We start from the raw sequence: 16,141 nt of genomic DNA, 5'->3' as shown, positions 1-16,141 counted from the left end.
CATGATAATGATAAAACATGATAGTAGTATAACAAGCAACTATTGTAAGACAGTTCTGAATATATGTGGAGGAGTTGTGTATAATCACATTGGTTGATCTTTGCGGTATGCCTTGTTAAAGAGATGGGTCTTCAGTAGTTTGCGGAAGTTCATTAGTTCGTAAATCATTTTTATGTTGCGCGGCAATGCATTCCATAACTGTGTGCTCAAGTAAGTAAAGTTTGACGCGTGCATTAGTTTGTATTTTAGACCTTTGCAGTTAGGGAAGTGTAGATTCAGGAATGTGCGGGATGATCTTTTGACATTCCTGGGTGGTAGGTCTATCAGGTCTGACTTATAGGCTGGTGCATCTCCGTGTATGATTTTGTGAACTAGGGAGCATATTTTGAACGTGATGCGTTCTTTAAGTGGGAGCCAGTGTAGTTTCTCTCGTAGGGGCTTAGCACTTTCATATTTTGTCTTACCGAATATGAGTCTAGCTGCAGTATTCTGGGCTGTTTGAAGTTTCTTGATTATTTGCTCTTTACAGCCGGCGTAGAGTGCGTTGCAGTAGTCTAGATTACTGAGCACCATTGATTGTACCAGGTTACGGAAAACAGTCCTTGGGAAGAAAGGTCTTACTCTTTTTAATTTCCACATTGAGTGGAACATCTTCTTGGTTGTGTTTTTCGCGTGGTTCTTGAGTGTTAGGTGTTGATCGATGGTAACTCCAAGAATTTTTAGGGTATCCGAAATTGGAAGGTTCAGATTTGGTGTGTTAATGGCGGTAAATTTGTTCTTATTATGTTGAGAGGTGAGTATTAGGCATTGGGTTTTTTCAGCATTAAGTTTCAGCCGAAATGCATCCGCCCATGAATGCATGATATGAAGACTTTGGTTGATGTAGTTGGAAATCTCCTTTAGATCTTGTTGAATGGGATGTAAATCGTTACGTCGACTGCGTATATATATGGGTTGAGGTTTTGGTTTGATAATAGTTTGGCCAAGGGTGTCATCATTAAGTTGAAGAGTCAGTGAAAGAGGGGATCCCTGTGGGACTCCGCATTCAGGTGTCCATGTTGCTGAGGTGGTCGAGTTAGATGTCACTTTGGTATGATCGTGTGGTTAGGAATCCCTTGAACCAATTGAGAACGTTGCCTCCAATTCCGAAGTACTCAAGGATATGTAGTAGTATTCCGTGATCAACCATATCGAAAGCGCTTGACATGTCAAATTGTAGGAGTAGTATGTTCTTTCCAGTTGCAATCATTTGTTTGAATTTGGTCATGAGAGTGACTAGTACTATTTCAGTACTGTGGTTAGACCGAAATCCTGACTGGAAGTCGTGGAGTATTGAGAATTTATTTAAATAGTTTGTGAGTTGTTTGGTCACCAACCCTTCTGTTAGCTTGGTTATTAAGGGTATGGATGCTACTGGCCTGTAGTTGGTTAGTTCACTGGCACTTTTCTTTGTGTCTTTGGGTATGGGGGTGAGTAAAATGTTTCCTGTATTCCTGTAAAAAAACAAAAGCTAAAACAGCTAACCTAGTTAACAAAACTGAAAATACTCCTAGAGGGGATTAAGGGCTGTGTTTCACTGACAAGCCGTCGCCATGAACCCTTCAGAGAAGAATGACAGAACAAAAAACAGAACATATTCAGGGTGGTTTCTGGACTGATCTGTTGAGACTCATGAAAAGAAAATTAGCAGTAAAGACCAAAATTTTCCTTTCTTTTTGTCCCACTAGACTAGTCCAGAATTTATGGGATGTATCAAATCAATCTTCACATTGGGCAGGATTATGACACCCCGCTGCCAGAACTACTGCTCCAAATGTAGCATTTTCTCTAGCCTGAACATTCAACCTATAAAACTGCAAATGAACGTAAAGAAGACCACCAAGGAAATTCCACCAAGGAAACTGGATGAGCCCAGTTGTTCTCACTCCTGAAGAGGTGCTGAGACAGTACCCTATTAAGGGGAGGAAATCTTTACTGGTTGAAAATTTATCTGCTGGGAAATTGCATTCAGACTTGGAAAAAGGTAGACATGGAGTTAAATAAGTAATTTTAGTGCCTTTTTTTTTAAAGTTACTCTGCTTATTTAACAAATGCAGCTTAAAGTATAGCTTAGCCAGTGCTTTTTTTTGTAGGAAAAAAGGTACTGGTACTCAATATGGGCAGGGTCACCACCTATGGCTCTGCCCTATGATATATCACAAAAAACGTTCTTCCTTTAAAATATTTAATTTCTTTTATTACAATACATATATCACATAAAACCACTTATGCTAGGTAAGTTCCGGAACTTGCCCAGTCACACCCTTCACTTCAACACCCATTCACATAAACCTTGTGTGGGCACATTTCTATATATCCATAATCTGTGTACATGCTCCCCAATTGTTGTTTCCTCAATTTCAAATCTTCCACTTGTGTCTTAGATATCGTCCTTAAAGGTTCAAATTATAGTCCTTATAAATCATAAAAATCTTCTAAATCACATCAAGCAGGAGCACAGTGTTCACAACAAAGTCTCTCCAGCACTCTTCTTGGAGTAGTGTTAGTTCAGCAGAGTGAATCAGTGCAGTGTGTCAAGGGCTTCCTGGAATTTACATACTGTTTCCAGACTTTAAGCACCTTCTAACTCTTCACACCTTCTCTCTTTTGTTCCTCGATGCGAGACCGCATTTCGAACACTCCTTCTTCAGGAGGAACATTTCCCTATACCAAAAACAGTACATAGTTTAGCTATAACATTTCCCTACTTTCATTCCTATCTATCTCTTTTAACCCCTATACAAACTTATTCAATCTAAATCAAATTCAATAATGAAATCTTTAACCTTTAAATTTTAAGGCAGCCTACCTTAGGAATCATGAGTCCAGCACAGGACCCTCTGTGAGCGTCTCAGCAACTTAAATGACTAAAGCAGGAAATCACACTGCTTCCTTATATCAACACTGAATCATTTTCACCTGGGGGGCAAAACCTACTATGTCCATTCTACCTCCAGGTTCAGACCCTTGGGAGCCACCGTATCCCACTCGAAGATAAATCTCTGTTCAATATACAGCGGCTGTGCTGTGACGTCACCCCCTCCTCTGCATGGAGTGATCTGTCTAAGCACCGTGCATTTTAAATCAGCTACTTCATGAGCATGTGCTATCCAGTGGCTGACCAAAGGAGCCTCTTGTTTACCAATTCTAATGTTACTAGCATGCTCAGCCAGACGTTTTTTTAACTGGCGTTTCGTGTGCCCTATATAGTACATTTGACAAGGGCACACTATACAATAAACTACTCCTACACTGGTGCAATCAGTAATGCTGCGCAAATAATATTTCTTGGTGGTACCAGGGATCCAAACCCATTGAGTGGACATGGAAAATGTACAAAATGTGCACTTCCCACACGGTGAATGTTGCCCCTGGTTGTTACCATTGTCTCTAGGTTTATGTAACAACTCCCCTAGATTAGACATGCGGGAATAGGCTATTTTTGGATGCTCAGCAAACATCGGATGAGTTCTTAGGATGTGCCAGTTCTTATGTATAATATGTCCTATTTTAGAGGCTTTAACAGAAAAAGGCAGAACACAAGATAAAGTGCGATCTATGGATCTTGGGGTGGGGATAAGTAACCAGGGACATTGAGCATACAACGCTCTCTTGTATGCTTTTTTAATCACCCCCATAGGGTACCCTCTTTGCAGAAATCTTTGAGTCATAGGCTTAGCTTGTTTTCTAAATTCACTTGTGGTTGAACATATACGTCTAAGTCTCAAAAACTGGCTAATGGGAACCCCTCTCTTGAGAGCAGGATGGTGAAAGCTAGTGTAATGGAGTATGTAATTACAGTCTGTCTGTTTTCTATATATAGTGGTACTGAACTCATTATTATCCATTCTCTTGACCAATATATCCAAAAACTCAATTTTCTCACTATCCATACGAAAGGTGAAGTGCACATGAGTGTCCAATGTGTTCAAATACTCAACAAATTTAAGGGCCTCTTCCCTAGTGCCCTGCCAGAATAAGATCACATCGTCTATGTATCTCTTCCATAGCAGGATATGTTCCTGCCATGGTGAGTTTAAATATTTATCCCCAGTAATATATATTCTGCCCTATGATAGCCACACCCATTATACCAGCCATGGCACATATAAACAGCATCATTGAAAATATTATACCAGTATAGGAGAAAAAAATAACTTGTGATTTTTTCCCCATTATAAATAATTTCTGTAAGCTGTTACAGCTCCAGTATACCCAGTGTAAAATAAGACAGCAGATGTAAATTCTCAAATTGGACATATTCCAAACACTAAAATGAAAATAAAATGATTATTTCTACCTTTGTTGTCTGGTTACTTTTTTTTTCTGATCATGTTGGTCCCAGTCTCTGATTCTGCTGCTCTTTATCTGTTCTCTTACCTCTGTTTCCAGGGCTTCCTTTCCATTTATTTCTTTACTTTCCTCCTTTCTTCTTCATTTCTTGCCCTACATCCATAAGTAAAAGCTGGGTCCTCCGTGGAATTGTCTGGAGGAGGTATAACATGGATCCAGCTTTTGCCTATTTTCTCCATCCATGTGCAGTTTTTCTCCTCTCTTCCCTTTCCCTCATCTCCATCCATGTGCATCTTCTTCTTTTTTCTTTCCTCCCCTCCATCCATGTCCAGCATTTCTCCTCTCTCCTCCCCTCCATTCATGTCCAACATTTCTCCTTTCTCTTCCTTCCCCTGTATCCAAATCCAGCAATAATTCCCTCTTCCCTCTCCTCCATCCAAGTCCAGCATTTCTCCTCTCTCCCCTGTCCACCCCTCCATCCATTTCCAGCATTTCCCCTCTTTTCCCTGCCCTCCCCTTTCATTCATGTCCAATGATTCTCCTTCCCGTCCACCCCTGCCATCCATGTTCAGTGCTTTTTCTCTCCCCCCCTGTCCTCCCCTGCTATCCATGCAGGGGCATAGCCACGAGCGGGCCTGGACAGGCCCAGGCCCAGCCACTTTCCCTCCAGGCCCACCCATCTAACATCCTGCTGCTGTCGCTGCCTTTTCTCCCGCGGCTCTGCCGGGTCCGGGAAGCAGCGTTCAGCAGCGTTGCCTGCCTGCCTGCCTTTTAAAATAATTCGTCTCCCCAGGCTCCACTGCATTTACTTCTTCGCCCGTCGCAAAGCCCTGCAGTTCGCACAGGCAGCTCCGCTCCCCTTTGCCGTGTCCATCCGGCCCTCTCTGATCCACTTCCTGTAGTGGATACGTAGGGCCAGATGGACGCGGCAAAGGGGAGCGGAGCTGCCTGTGCGAACAGCAGCGCTTTGCGATGGGCGAAGAAATAAATGCAGCAGAGCCTGGGGAGACGAATTGTTTTAAAAGGCAGGAAGGCACACAGGCAATGCTGCTGAACGCTGCTTCCCGCCACGCTGGTGACTGGCGCAGGGATGAGACTTCTCAAGCCTTGGGGGCCTCCAGAAGATTTTTCAGCTGGCAGGGCCCGAAGATCCCCGCCAGCCCAGGTAATTTATCTTTACGGGAAGGGGATGGACAGAGAGGAAATATGTGGGTCATGCCCACCCAGTCCACCCCCAGGCCCACCCAAAAAATGAGGTCTGGCTACGCTACTACTACTACTACTACTACTACTATTTAGCATTTCTATAGCGCTTGAAGGCGTACGCAGCGCTGCACAAACATAGAAGAAAGACGGTCCCTGCTCAAAGAGCTTACAATCTATCCATGTCCAGAGATTCTTCCTCCCCCTGCCCATCCTCCTTCTCCCACTGCCTGCTTGAGAGTCTGGGCCCCCAGCATCAGCCAGTGCAACAATTAAGAGAGGCTGCCGGCATTGAGGCCTTCTCTTTGTGAGTCCCGCCTATGTTGTTTCAACTTCCTGTTTCCGCATAGGCAGGACTTGCAGAGGGAAGGCCCTGACACCGGCGGCCTCTCTTAATCACTGCACCAAGCTACCGAGGGTAAGGAGGGTTGCAGGGATGAGGGGAGCGAGAGGAAGGGTGCAGGTCAGCGACTCGCCAGGAAAAAAAGGGGCTGGTAAGCCGTACTGGTGAGTACAGGCACAAAAAAAACCCTTAGTAATTAAAGACTCTGTTAAAGTTTATTAGGGCACAGCTAGAAGGTAAAGGAAGTTTCTGGAAGATGTAATAAGCCAAACTGACAAGTTAAAGAGCAGCAAACCACCTGGGCTCGATGGAATACAGTGATAAATGCAAGAAAACAGTATGAGCTGTTCCCCTTACAGCCCAGGGTATTGGAAGAAGTCAAAAATGAAATTGCAGATCTATTATTGGTAATCTGTAACTTATCATTAAAACTGTTCATAGTATCTGAAAATTGCAAGGTGGCCAATGTAACTACAATTTTTAAAAAGAATTTCAGTGAGGTCACGTGATGCCATGCTCAGGAACGGTTGTTAGCTGAACCTCGTTTCATTGTGGTGATTTTCGCCCCAGGAAAGCATCATAGAGTGAAACACTTTTGGGAGTCCTGTGGTGCTGGTTTGCTGTGAATTATGGCTGCAAAGGCTCTCTGAAAGGAGAAGGATAAAGGCAAGCTCCACGATGACAAGATGGCTGTGTCGTTGAGCCCGCATGCTGTCGAGACCCACGGGGCTGTCTTTAAGCTCGGCAGTAGCAGAGGAGGTAATGGGGGCAATGGAGATGCTCTTGGATAAACGTCTAAGCCCCATAGACACAAAATTGTAGTGGCGACAAGACAATATGGGCCAGATCTGTCAGGAACTGACAGCTTTCCAGCAGAGGACTAGTGCCCTGGAAGATCACATGCTCTCGGTGGAAGAGGTACAGACGCGCCTATGATAGGTGCTTACTGCTTATGAAGACAAATTAGAGGACCTAGAAAATAGGTCCAGAAGATACAACTTGCGCTTGGTGGGTTTGCCAGAGGTGATGGGAGATCGGGATATATGTGGATTTTTGGATAATTGGCTTCCTTAGCAGTTGCAGCTTCTGGCTTCTCTGGGCCCCCTGCGGACTGAGTGGATGCATCTAGTTGGGCTTCCTCAACAATCTTTCTCCAGGCCCCGAGTGGTGATTTGCTGCCTCCTTAACTTCACTCACAAAGCAGCTATGCTGCAAGCTCTTAGAGGAGGTAAGGAGCTTTCCTATGAGAACCACAGAGTGCTGTGTTTCCAGGACTATTCCACAGAGGTGGCAGTACAGAGACGGGACTTTGTGCCCATTTGTTCCCAGTTAGTTATGAGAAAGATCAGATTTGTGCTATTAAACCCTATAAAGCTGAGGGTTACTTACCAGGGAGTTACAAAGAACTATACTACAGTGGCGGAGGCCAGAATCTTCCTGGAATGGCTTGGTACTGTGGAGTTGCATGGGGAAAGTGTGAAGCACTGAAAATTCTGAGGGGCCAAGAGGTTTGGTTCCTGCACTAAAGTTTTGCTCATTTGCTCCCTGGGGTGTGCTCCTTGCCCTCCTTTTTCTCCATCAGACATGTTGCTGCAGCTTCGTCCCTTGTTTAGTCCACTTGTTCTTTCTGCAGCATCCGGAGTGTCCTCAGTGATTCGAGCAGCACGGGAGGAACTTTTCTATGTGCCATACCTCTCTGTCTGCCTGAGATTTGAGAACACTTTCCCCTTTTTGGACATATTGCATTACATAAGTACATAAGTAATGCCACACTGGGAAAAGACCAAGGGTCCATCGAGCCCAGCATCCTGTCCACGACAGCGGCCAATCCAGGCCAAGGGCACCTGGCAAGCTTCCCAAACGTACAAACATTCTATACATGTTATTCCTGGAATTGTGGATTTTTCCCAAGTCCATTTAGTAGCGGTTTATGGACTTGTCCTTTAGGAAACCGTCTAACCCCTTTTTAAACTCTGCCAACCTAACCGCCTTCACCACGTTCTCCGGCAACAAATTCCAGAGTTTAATTACACGTTGGGTGAAGAAATATTTTCTCCTATTTGTTTTAAATTTACTACACTGTAGTTTCATCGCATGCCCCCTAGTCCTAGTATTTTTGGAAAGCGTGAACAGACGCTTTACATCCACCTGTTCTACTCCACTCATTATTTTATATACCTCTATCATGTCTCCCCTCAGCCGTCTCTTCTCCAAGCTAAAAAGCCCTAGCCTCCTTAGTCTTTCTTCATAGGGAAGTCGTCCCATCCCTGCTATCATTTTAGTCGCACTTCGCTGCACCTTTTCCAATTCCACTATATCTGAGTGAGTATGTGAGTGTTTGGTTTGATTGTGTGTAAGTTGGGGTTTATGTTTATGATTTTTTTTTTAATTATTATTCATTTGAGCTGTGAATTGGGATGGGTTTGATGTCAAGCTGCTTCTATTTATAGTTGGCCTGTGGGGCTGAACATGTGATCTGGTATGTGGCCTGTTGGGGGAGAGACAATTGATATTTTCTAGATCACATGGGAAAGCAATGTGGAGAAACTGATATACATACAGGCTCATTTTCAAAGCACTTAGCCTCCCAAAGTTCCATAGAAACCAATGGAACTTAGCCTCCCAAAGTGCTTTGAAAATATGCCTCATAGTAACATAGTAGATGACGGCAGAAAAAGACCTGCATAGTCCATCCAGTCTGCCCAACAAGACAAACATATGTGTAAACCTTACCTTGATTTGTACCTGCCTTATTCAGGGCACAGACCATACAAGTCTGCGCAGCAGTACTTCCCGCCTCCCAACCACCAGTCCCGCCTCCCATCACCGGCTCTGGCAAAGACCGTATAAGTCTGCCCTCCACTATCCTCGCCTCCCAACCACCAACCCCTCGCTGTGGAGGCTGTGTCTGCATCCCTGGAGTTGGGAATCTCAATGATATTTTCTTTCCTCTCCCATCTTGAGGGGGGAGGGTTGTTTGTAGGGGGAGAGGGAGTTTCCTGGTTTCCGGGAAGGGAGTTTTTTGCTGGGGTGTTTTGGGTTACAACTGTTTTGGTGCCGGGGTATTTTTTAAGCATTGTTCTTTGGGGTTCGGGAGGAGGTGGCGTTGGTTACTGACTTGTTTCCTGTGGGAATGTTGTTGTTGGGGTGGGATTCAGACTGGTTTAGGTGGAGGGAGGATGGGAGAGTGTGGGAGGTGGGGATACGGGGATGGGTAATGGGACAATTTAGTTGGGACACGAAATTGACTAGTAATTCACAGTATGGGTACGTTAACGCAGTTGGGTTTATCTCCTTTCCTGAGGCAGAGGAAGGAGGCCGCAGGCTGGGATGGTCTACCTTGCAGAGTGATAGTCCCTACCTTGTGAAGTATTTGTTTCGGTACCTGCACTGGTCGTGAGGATTACTACATGGAATGTGGGTGGTATCCCCAATCAAACATTCTAAGACGTTGCAGCACCTTCAGCATCACAAAGCTGACATAGCCTTTTTACAAGAAACCCATTTGTCCAATTTGGATCACGCTAAACTGGTCCATTGGTGGATGGGGGATTGTGTGGTGGCACCTACAGTGAGAAGGACAGGAGGGGTGGCCATCTTATTTCGTAAGGGCGTGGTAGCTCAGACAACAGAAGTACTTAATCATTCAGGGAGTAGATATGTTTTTTTCTAAGTACATAAGTACATAAGTAGTGCCATACTGGGAAAGACCAAAGGTCCATCTAGCCCAGCATCCTGTCACCGACAGTGGCCAATCCAGGTCAAGGGCACCTGGCACGCTCCCCAAACGTAAAAACATTCCAGACAAGTTATACCTAAAAATGCGGAATTTTTCCAAGTCCATTTAATAGCAGTCTATGGACTTGTCCTTTAGGAATCTATCTAACCCCTTTTTAAACTCCGTCAAGCTAACCACCCGTACCACGTTCTCCGGCAACGAATTCCAGAGTCTAATTACACGTTGGGTGAAGAAAAATTTTCTCCGATTCGTTTTAAATTTACCACACTGTGGCTTCAACTCATGCCCTCTAGTCCTAGTATTTTTGGATAGCGTGAACAGTGGCTTCACATCCACCCGATCCATTCCACTCATTATTTTATACACTTCTATCATATCTCCCCTCAGCCGTCTCTTCTCCAAGCTGAAAAGCCCTAGCCTTCTCAGCCTCTCTTCATAGGAAAGTCGTCCCATCCCCACTATCATTTTCGTCGCCCTTCGCTGTACCTTTTCCAATTCTACTATATCTTTTTTGAGATACGGAGACCAGTACTGAACACAATACTCCAGGTGCGGTCGCACCATGGAGCGATACAACGGCATTATAACATCCGCACACCTGGACTCCATACCCTTCCTAATAACACCCAACATTCTATTCGCTTTCCTAGCCGCAGCAGCACACTGAGCAGAAGGTTTCAGCGTATCATCGACGACGACACCCAGATCCCTTTCTTGATCCGTAACTCCTAACGCGGAACCTTGCAAGACGTAGCTATAATTCGGGTTCCTCTTACCCACATGCATCACTTTGCACTTGTCAACATTGAACTTCATCTGCCACTTGCACGCCCATTCTCCCAGTCTCGCAAGGTCCTCCTGTAATCGTTCACATTCCTCCTGCGACTTGACGACCCTGAATAATTTTGTGTCATCGGCGAATTTAATTACCTCACTAGTTATTCCCATCTCTAGGTCATTTATAAATACATTAAAAAGCAACGGACCCAGCACAGACCCCTGCGGGACCCCACTAACTACCCTCCTCCATTGAGAATACTGGCCACGCAATCCTACTCTCTGCTTCCTATCTTTCAACCAGTTCTTAATCCATAATAATACCCTACCTCCGATTCCATGGCTCTGCAATTTCTTCAGGAGTCTTTCGTGCGGCACTTTGTCAAACGCCTTCTGAAAATCCAGATATACAATATCAACCGGCTCCCCATTGTCCACATGTTTGCTTACCCCCTCAAAAAAATGCATTAGATTGGTGAGGCAAGACTTCCCTTCACTAAATCCGTGCTGACTTTGTCTCATCAGTCCATGTTTTTGTATATGCTCTGCAATTTTATTCTTAATAATAGCCTCCACCATCTTGCCCGGCACCGACGTCAGACTCACCGGTCTATAATTTCCCGGATCTCCTCTGGAACCCTTCTTAAAAATCGGAGTAACATTGGCTACCCTCCAGTCTTCCGGTACTACACTCGATTTTAGGGACAGATTGCATATTTCTAACAGTAGCTCCGCAAGTTCATTTTTTAGTTCTATTAATACTCTGGGATGAATACCATCAGGTCCCGGTGATTTACTACTCTTCAGCTTGCTGAACTGACCCATTACATCCTCCAAGGTTACAGAGAATTTGTTTAGTTTCTCCGACTCCCCCGCTTCAAATATTCTTTCCGGCACCGGTGTCCCCCCCAAATCCTCCTCGGTGAAGACCGAAGCAAAGAATTCATTTAATTTCTCCGCTACGGCTTTGTCCTCCTTGATCGCCCCTTTAACACCATTTTCGTCCAGCGGCCCAACCGACTCTTTGGCCGGTTTCCTGCTTTTAATGTATCTAAAAAAAATTTTACTATGTATTTTTGCTTCCAACGCTAATTTCTTCTCAAAGTCCTTTTTTGCCCTCCTTATCTCCGCTTTGCATTTGGCTTGGCATTCCTTATGATCTATCCTGTTACTTTCAGTTGGTTCTCTTCTCCACTTTCTGAAGGATTGTTTTTTGGCTCTAATGATTTCCTTTATCTTACTGTTTAGCCACGCCGGCTGACGTTTAGTCTTTTTTCCCTTTTTTCTAATACGTGGAATATATTTGTCCTGAACCTCCAGGATGGTGTTTTTAAACAGCATCCACGCCTGATGCAAGTTTTTTACTCTGCGAGCTGCTCCTTTCAGTCTTTTTTTCACCATTTTTCTCATTTTGTCGTAATCACCTTTTCTATAGTTAAACGCTAGCGTACTTGATTTCCTAGTTTCACTTCCTTCAATGCCAATATCAAAACCGATCATATTATGATCACTGTTATCAAGCGGCCCTCGTATCGTTACCCCCTGCACTAGATCATGAGCACCACTAAGGACTAAGTCTAGTATTTTTCCTTCTCTTGTCGGCTCCTGAACTAGCTGTTCCATGAAGCTGTCCTTGATTTCATCAAGAAATCTTATGTCCCTTGCGTGTACAGATGTTACATTAACCCAGTCTATATGCGGGTAATTGAAATCCCCCATTATTATTGTGTTGCCCAGTTTGTTTGCGTCCCTGATTTCCTTTAACATTTCCGCATCCGTCTGTTCGTCCTGGCCAGGCGGACGGTAGTACACTCCTATCACTATCCTTTTCCCCTTTGCACATGGAATTTCAATCCACAGTGATTCCAAGGAGTGTTTTGTTTCCTGCAGAATTTTCAATCTATTTGATTCAAGGCTCTCGTTAATATACAATGCTACCCCTCCACCAATCCGATTCACCCTATCACTACGATATAATTTGTACCCCGGTATGACAGTGTCCCACTGGTTATCCTCCTTCCACCAGGTCTCAGAGATGCCTATTATATCTAATTTTTCATTTAGTGCAATATATTCCAACTCCCCCATCTTATTTCTTAGGCTCCTGGCATTCGCATATAGACATTTCAAACTATGTTTGTTGTTCCTAAGTACATCATGCTTAGTACTTGACAGTATTAATTGGCAATCTTTTGTCTGATTTTTATTGTTATTTAAAGATACCCGATCTACTACAATCTCTTTTGCAACCTCACTATCAGGATACTCTATCTTCCCTGTTATGGTGATATCTTTGAAAGATACCTTATCCCGAACCATGCTCTTTTGAGCGACTGTCGGCCTTCCCCCCATTTCTAGTAAAAGGGTGGGCTGCTTCTTCCATAAGATGATTCCAATCTTCTAGAGCCAATTTTAGAGCTAAAAGTTGATGGTCTCCGACAGTGTAATTTCATTCTGTGGACGAAAACTTGTTAGGGAAGAAAAAAAAACAGGGATGTAATCATTCTCCTGGCACTGCTTGAGAGAGGATGGCACCTGCCCCGACAGCAGAAGCATCCACTTCAAGGGTGAATGGTAATAGTGGGTCTGGTCACTGAAGTATTGGAGCTGTAAGAAAGGCTTTCTTCAGTCATTCAAAAGCCTGATCAGCCACTGGTGGCCAATGAGAAGGATCGGCCCCCTTCTTCGTTAGAGCTGTACAAGGGGCGGCGATGATAGAGTAATTGGCAAATCCAAGGAAACGCTGGAGAGCCTGAAGTCCAGTAGGGCGTTGCCAATTTTGAATGGCTAGGAATTTGTTTGGATCCATTTGTAACCCAGAGGCCGAAATAAGGTAGCCTAAGAAAGGTATAGTAATTTGATGGAAAGCACATTTTTCTAATTTTGCGTATACGTAGTTGTCCTGAAGTCATTGGAGGACATTGCATACATGAGTAGGGTGGTCAGAAACAGTAGAAGAGAATACAAGGATATCATCCAGGTATACGATGACTTAGGAATAGAGTAGGTTCCTGAAAATATCAATTACAAAATGTTGAAATACCGCAGGTACGTTGCAAAGGCCAAAGGGCATCACTAAGTATTCATAGTGTCCATCACGTGTGTTAAAGGAGATCTTCCATTCATCGTCTTCTCTAGTACGAACCAGGTTGTAGGCCCCCCCACCCCACCCCGTAAGCTCTGGAATGAGGAGGCACAAGATGAAAGTGAAAGGGGATAGACTGAGAAGTGACCTGAGGAAATACTTCTTCATGGAAAGGATGGTAAACTTGTGGAACAGCCTCCTGGTGGAGGTGGTGGCAATGAAAACTGTATCTGAATTCAGGAAAGCTTGGGACAAGTACATAGGATCTCTAAGGGAGAGGAAGGGATAGTAGATGGTATGGATGGTCAGATTGGATAGGCCACTGAATCTTTATCTGCCTTCATTTTTCTCTGTTTCTATGGACTGAGTCAGGTACATCCTCAGCCTCAGAAACAGATTCCTGGCATTGGCAGGGAAAACTTGTACAAGAAGAACAGTGTCCTGATATTGCTCTTCCAAGCACTGCATCAGAAACACCTCTTAACAGACTCAGTGGCACAGCCATAACAATCAGCCTGGAGCTGAAGAAAATACACGAAGCCAACAGACTTACCCATCTGAAGCAATTTTCCCCTTCAGGTATATGCAAGCCTTCTCTATAAGCATAGAGTAAGGCAGGCAGAAAGCCTGTAATCACTTCTCCCATTTTTTTTTTTACAAAGGAGGAAAGGAGCTGTCAGAGGAGAAAGGAGGAGGAATATAGAGGGGAGGGAGAGACCTAGTACCACTAGGTATGCCCACTAGACAGAAGATAAATACTTAAAACTCTCAACTCAACTGGAACCAGGTCTACTGGACCAGGAGCAAGCATCTGCAGAGCAGTCCAGGAGCTGCTGTCTTCCACCTATATGGCAAAGTTCAATTCTTTGTTTTCTATCTCCACCTGCTGGCAAACGGGCATAACCCACAACTTTTGGACTGATCTGTCGGTGATGTCAAGGAATTTATTTTATTTTTGTGAATCGCTTCAAGCATTATGTAGATGTGATTAATAAATCGCACTGAATACATAAACAAATTTTCAGTCACAGAATAAACTACTGTCACCTGTAAACTTATAACTATGCTGTCTGGATACTTCAGAATACAAGGAAGACCAGTGAGGGCAGAAATATAAAAAAAAAACACATGTATGTATATATATATATATATAGATATACACACACACCCCCCACCCTTGTAAAAACCTTCACATCTTTTACACATTTTCCCCATTCTGCTGCCTAGAAAATTTAATTCCAAAATGCATTAAAGCAGAAGTTTGTTTCTCTGATCTACACAACATACTCTACACTTTAAATATGAAAGAATAATTATAGATCTCTAGTCAGAAATTAGGAAACAAAAAGTCTCTATTGGACAAATCAATATACCCTCTAACTCAATACCTTATAGAAGTTTCTTTTCCAGCAATAACACTTTTAGAATAAGAGTCCACCAACTTTGCACAGCAAGATGGTGGCAGAATAGCTCAGGCTTTTTTCAAAGTTGGCTGGGAATCATTTATAAGTGTTGAAGTGAAAACAGGGACTCAGTAGCTAATCCAAACAGAGGCAGGTCTACCCTTCCAGTGAGCCAGGTGTCAGGAAAGTGTAAAAAAAAAGTCGCAATGACATCGGGGGGGGGGGGGGGGGGGGTCTGTTGGATATGCCGGTTGGTCGGATTAGTGAAGGTCGGATAATTAAGAATTACTGTATAGTGTGCCAACAGATTACTGCACTGTAATAGTACAGCCTTCATTTAAAGTGGCATAGGGGAATGGCTAATATTTTGTTTACCACTAGTGTACAGCCATAGGCTTGGACAATGAAATAGGAAGACTGGTTAAGTTGCACTAACAATCTACAACAACAAACCAACATCAGCCATTTTGCAGAGGTGCCCTCCAAGGCTCTAACTTTCAAATTCATGTCACAAAAGAATAGCAAAAGGGTAAAAAAAAGAATGTATAGCATCAGGATACCACAAGATTTCTTTTGAAATAATTTCCTGTACTTCCAACCCAAATGTATTTCTTTGAGTATTTTTAAATTTAAAAATGAAAAATCCCATTTTTAGCATACTTGCAATTTGTTTTTCCAAATAATATTGAATGTTTTCAATCTACTGCATGTTTTCACTCTGTTTTTTTTTTTTTTTATGTTGTGCTGTTTAAATGTAAATTACTGATTGGCTTTGCTGGTACTGAGATCCTGCTTTCAATGCAAGCACCTGAAATACACATTTTCTATGTATTTTCAATGTTTTTCTTGTTATCCGACTTTTTATATATCCGATAATGGGCCGATCCCATTTACATCGGCTGTACTGTACTTCATTTCTTGTTCATTGCCGTAGTATCATGGTGATCATCTCATCATGTAGTACACAGGGCACAGCCCAGAGCTGGGTCACAGTGTAAATTCTTATAGCCATTTAATCAGAAATATCCAAAGTACAAAGCAGGACAACCAGTAATATGTATGCAAATTTAAGCCTCCACCAGCCCTTCAGTGCACTTAAGGAGTGCAAGGCAGCAGATAAGGACTTAGATTTTAAAATTATTTTATTAACTGATGGCTCATGTGGATTATAGCTTGTAAGTGTTTCTAGGATGGAAAGTTTGGCCATCACTGATATACAAATACCTTCTTGGTTTCAACCACACTAAGCTATATGTAGA

General features: G+C 43.4%; 1 protein-coding gene across 3 annotated transcripts in view; it reads right to left on the bottom strand.

Moving 5' to 3' along the window:
- Positions 1 to 16,141, bottom strand: part of KLHDC1 (kelch domain containing 1) — a 245,909-nt gene that overhangs the window by 207,859 nt on the left and 21,909 nt on the right. The gene's annotated exons all lie outside the window — the stretch shown is intronic.

The sequence above is a fragment of the Microcaecilia unicolor genome, chromosome 9 (genome assembly GCF_901765095.1).
Source record: "Microcaecilia unicolor chromosome 9, aMicUni1.1, whole genome shotgun sequence".
In the NCBI taxonomy this organism is placed as follows: Eukaryota; Metazoa; Chordata; class Amphibia; order Gymnophiona; family Siphonopidae; genus Microcaecilia; species Microcaecilia unicolor.
Note: the sequence above shows the minus strand (reverse complement) of the source record. Positions and strands in the feature narration are given on the sequence as shown.